This window comes from Triticum urartu, chromosome 3A (genome assembly GCF_056163025.1).
Source record: "Triticum urartu cultivar PI428250 chromosome 3A, HENAU_Tu73, whole genome shotgun sequence".
NCBI lineage: Eukaryota > Viridiplantae > Streptophyta > Magnoliopsida > Poales > Poaceae > Triticum > Triticum urartu.
In genome coordinates, this window is record NC_141875.1 from 500,707,279 (window position 1) to 500,712,576 (window position 5,298).

A 5,298-nucleotide genomic window follows, 5' to 3' on the forward strand; every position below is an offset into this window, starting at 1 on the left:
ATTAACTAAATATCACTTTCCAAATAAAAATGGCAGCAATTCTCATGAGCGCTATTTTTTTTGTTTTTTACAGCAAGATTAAAAAGACTTTCCCCAAGTCTTCCCAACGGTTCTACTTGGCACAAACACTAATTAAACACAAAAAAAAACCAAAACAGAGGCTAGATAAATTATTTAGTACTAAACAGGATCAAAAAGCAAGGAATAAAAATAAAATTGGGTTGCCTCCCAACAAGCGCTATTGTTTAACGCCCCTAGCTAGGCATAAAAAGCAAGGATAGATCTAGGTATTGCCATCTTTGGCTTTAGGGAAGAAAAGAGAAAACTTGCTATCTATGGGATTAATATTTCTGTTTTGATAAAGAACATGGCTATTAATGGTAGAAGAAATATTAAGTACGTTACGGAAATTTGTATCTAAGCTAGCCTTCATCTCTTTGATAGATTCGTTTTGGTAAGAGAGCAAAAGAGATGTAGATTCAACTTTCTCATTCATGGGGTGCCCAAATATGGTTTTCATCTTTTCATAAGTGTCTACGACATCCCCTTCAAGAAAACCTTCGTCAAATATAGAATCTAAGACATGCTTAAAAGAAGAAGGTAGGGCAACATAAAAGCTTTTTAAGTAAATTTCAATTTGGTATTGAGGCACATAGCTAGCCCTGATCCTTAACAGTCTATCCCAAGCATCTTTCAAATATTCATCATGTAAATAACGAAAAATTCCGGAATCATCTTCATCAAAATTATTAAGATTCTCATTGATAACTCCGGTAGGTCTTTCCATAGCATCTTTATTTATGAGTTTAGCGAGAATAGAAGGATTGTCCAAAGTACTAAAACTCGGGAGAGAACCCCCAACCCTTTTTGATTCCGACATGGCGGAAGAAAGGTGAGCGGAAAAGAGAGGGCGAATAAAACGGCAAGGGTGAAGTGGGGGAGAGGAAAATGAGAGGCAAATGGCAAATAATGTAATGCGGGAGATAAGGGTTCGTGATGGGTACTTGGTATGTTGACTTTTACGTAGACCTCCCTGGCAACGGCGCCAGAAATCCTTCTTGCTACCTCTTGAGCACTTTTGTTGGTTTTCCCTTGAAGAGGAAAGGGTGATGCAGCAAAGTAGCGTAAGTATTTCCCTCAGTTTTTTGAGAACCAAAGTATTAATCCAGTAGGAGGCCACACACGAGTCCCTCGCACCTACACAAACAAATAAATCCTCGCAACCAACGCGATAAGGGGTTGTCAATCCCTACACGGTCACTTACGAGAGTGAGATCTGATAGATATGATAAGATAATATTTTTGGTATTTTTATGATAAAGATGCAAAGTAAAATAAATGGAAAAGGAAATAACTAAGTATTAGAAGATTAATATGATGGAAGATAGACCCGGGGGCCATAGGTTTCACTAGTGGCTTCTCTCAAGAGCATAGGTATTCACGGTGGGTAAACAAATTACTATTGAGCAATTGACTGAATTGAGCATAGTTATGAGAATATCTAGGTATGATCATGTATATAGGCATCACGTCCGAGACAAGTAGACCGACTCCTGCCTGCATCTACTACTATCACTCCACACATCGACCGCTATCCAGCATGCATCTAGAGTATTAAGTTCAAGAGAACAGAGTAACGCTTTAAGCAAGATGACATGATGTAGAGGGATAAACTCATGCAATATGATGTAAACCCCATATTGTTATCCTCGATGACAACAATACAATATGTGCCTTGCTGCCCCTACTATCACTGGGAAAGGACACCGCAAGATTGAACCCATAGCTAAGCACTTCTCCCATTGCAAGAAAGATCAATCCAGTAGGCCAAACCAAACTGATAATTCGAAGAGACTTGCAAAGATAACCAATCATACATAAAAGAATTCAGAGAAGATTCAAATATTGTTCATAGATAAACTTGATCATAAACCCACAATTCATCGGTCTCAACAAACACACTGCAAAAGAAGACTACACCGAATAGATCTCCACAAGAGAGGGGGAGAACTTTGTATTGAGATCCAAAAAGAGAGAAGAAGCCATCTAGCTAATAACTATGGACCCGAAGGTCGGAGGTAAACTACTAACACTTCATCGTAAGGGCTATGGTGTTGATGTAGAAGCCCTCTATGATCGATGCCCCCTCCGGCGGAGCTCCGGAACAGGCCCCAAGATGGGATCTCATGGATACAGAAAGTTACGGCGGTGGAATTAGGGTTTTGGCTCCATATCTGGTAGTTTGGGGGTACGTAGGTATATATAAGAGGAAGGAGTACGTCGGTGGAGCAACAGGGAGCCCACGAAGGTGGAGGGCGCGCCCAGGGGGTAGGCGCCCCCCTACCTCGTGCCCTCCTCGTTGATTGCTTGATATTCCTTTTCATTCCGTTTGGACTCCGTTTGATATTCTTTTTCTGTGAAACCCTGAAATAGGCAAAAAAAACAGCAATTCTGGGTTGGGCCTCCGGTTAATAGGTTAGTCCCAAAAATAATATAAAAGTGTATAATAAAGCCCAATAATGTCCAAAACAGAATATAATATAGCATGGAACAATCAAAAATTGTAGATACGTTGGAGACGTATCATACATTCAAATACTCTTCGTGTGTATCAGCCATTTGACACGGTGATGGAAAATTCTGGAGTGAAAACAAGGTCTTCAGAGCAGACTATGCTATCTGACGAAGCGCATATCTCGCTAGTTACGGATAGCTCCTCAGAGGAGGATTCAGAGACAAATGACCAGTCCTATTCCCCCCCTAGGTGTATGCTCGAATTAACTTGGCAGGGTTATGTTGCTCATATCGTGCATATGGTGTCTTGCATTGCGATGTCATTTGATTAGTTTAGACATGCTTTGTGTGAATGCCACCTGTTTAGTGTCTAATTACCATATATGTGAATTATGCATTGCCATCTTATTGCAAGACATTATATATGTGAATTATGCAATGTTATCTTGTTGCAAAGGCATTGTATATGTGAATTATCCAATGCCATGCTGTTGAGCCAATCATCATGTATGTGAATTATATCATGCTATCATTTTTTTGTATTACGTGTTCCATTTATCGCCAAAGTTTGCATATTCAACTACTCTTCCTGTGCATCATCCATTTGAAGCGGTGATGGAAGTATCTGGAGTGAAAACAAGGTATTCATAGCAAACAATGCTACCTGCCGAAGTAGACATCTTGCTGGATACAGAGAGCTCCTCAGAGGAGGATTCAGAGACTGATGACCAGTCCTATTTCTCCCCTGAGGTCTATGCTCAAACTTGGTAGGGTTATATTACCCATGTCATGCATGTTGTCTTGCATTGCTTAGTTTTTACATCATATATGGATTGCCATCTGCTTACTTGCTTACTATATAAATCATATATTTGAATTATATCATGCCATCATGTTTACATACACAACATCTATCTGAATTATGGCATAGCAACCCATTTAATAAAGACATCATATAGTTATATCATCTCATCCTGTTTAGTGTTTACAGGCATCATATTTTGAATTATGTCATTCTATCCGGGAATTATATCATGCTATCATGTTTCCATAGGCGGCATGCATGTGAATTATGGCATGCCAACCTATTTAATAAACACATTATATAGTTATATCATGTCATCCTGTTTACATAGTCATCATATTTTGAACTATGTCTTTCCATCTTTTTTAGTTACCATCATAATGTGAAATTGTATCATGCTATCCTATTTAGTTAGCCATCATATATGTGAAATTGTTTCATGCTATCCTGTTTGGTTAGAAAACATAAATGTGAATTATTTCATGCCCTCTTTTATTCCCCACTATCCATTGCACTTGTCTATCATACAATGTCTGTACATTCAATTACTTTTCTTGTTTATCAGCCATTTGAATTGGAGAGGGTGATGGCAGTATCTAAGGGAGTAACAACACGGTCTTCAAAAAAGATAGTGCTACCAATTGATGCAGATAGAACCACGGTTGTACTTGCCCAAGAACCAGCCCCACCACACATAACCAAGACTCTCGCAGATTATACCCCTACCCAGTTGGACAGAGAACCAGCTACACCCCTTCTAACCCCAACCCCAGCAGATAGTAACCCAGTTCCAGTTGACATAGCACCGTCTCCACCACAGAGCACCCAAACACGAGCAGTTAGTAAGGGAACTGCAGTGCCCAAAGCACGAGGACCACCACTCCGAATCCTAACTCAACGCTTAAAGGAGAAGAAGAATTGTTCTCAGGTCAGGTTCTGTAGCTATGGTTCATACTCCTTTGCTCTTGCATCACTTTATTTACTCTGACCAACTATTTTCAAATTTGAAGGATGGAATTGAAACTCCAATGGCGCAACAGGTATGTTTTAAACTTGTTTCTTTAACTGGTTTGATGTTGTAACTTGCTCTATATTGATTTCAGTTTCAATTGAATAAATAGTTATGTTCTCATGTCATGCACATTACAAGTGTCTCTATAGTTTCCCACACTTATATTCTGTCTATTCTGCTTTTTCTTGAACAAATATTATTTGAACTATGTATCTATCTTGATTTGGCAACAAAAACTAGAATGATATAGACCATAAAGTGACCATGGTACATAGATATATGTTTGTTTCATGCTGTTATCCTGTGCACTTTACTACCGAACTGATTTACCAAAATGAGTTTCATATACAACATGGTAAACCTATGACGTGTCTGCTTGTTTCTCTTTTAGAATGCGGACAAAATATTGGAGAACAATACCCCGTTATGCAATGGTGAAGGAAGTAATGCAGATAAGGTTCAAGATAGTGAGACATCCCTGTTGGTCTCCAAGAAAGCTGATAAAAACTACCTTGACGATAGTGAGAGAACCCAGAAGTCCTGTCTTGATGTAGTGTTCGAGTTACTGGCCACTACTGCTGGCACAAGCTCTTCGAACTCGCTGCCTGAATCAGTTCGTCTTCTTGAGTCTCAGCTTCAAGTTGAAAGACATCGATCAGATGTGTTGCGATAGGAAGCTGAAAGACTGAGGAAGTCCCTGTAGAATTCAGATGCATACTTTCTGGTGCAACAGCAAGCGCTGGAGGATTTAAGCACCAAACAAGAGAAAGTTAATAAGCTTGCTAAGCATCTTGCCAGCATTATGGGTACCCAGGATATTGTTTCTTGAGATCTTCTGAAGTGGTTTCAGTTCTGGACTTGTTTTTCTGCGGCGTTTATTTGCACTGGTCGCCAACTTTGACAACCAGTGTATATGATATGATGCTTTGTTCCCTATATTTGCACTCGTGGCAAACTTTGATGCCCA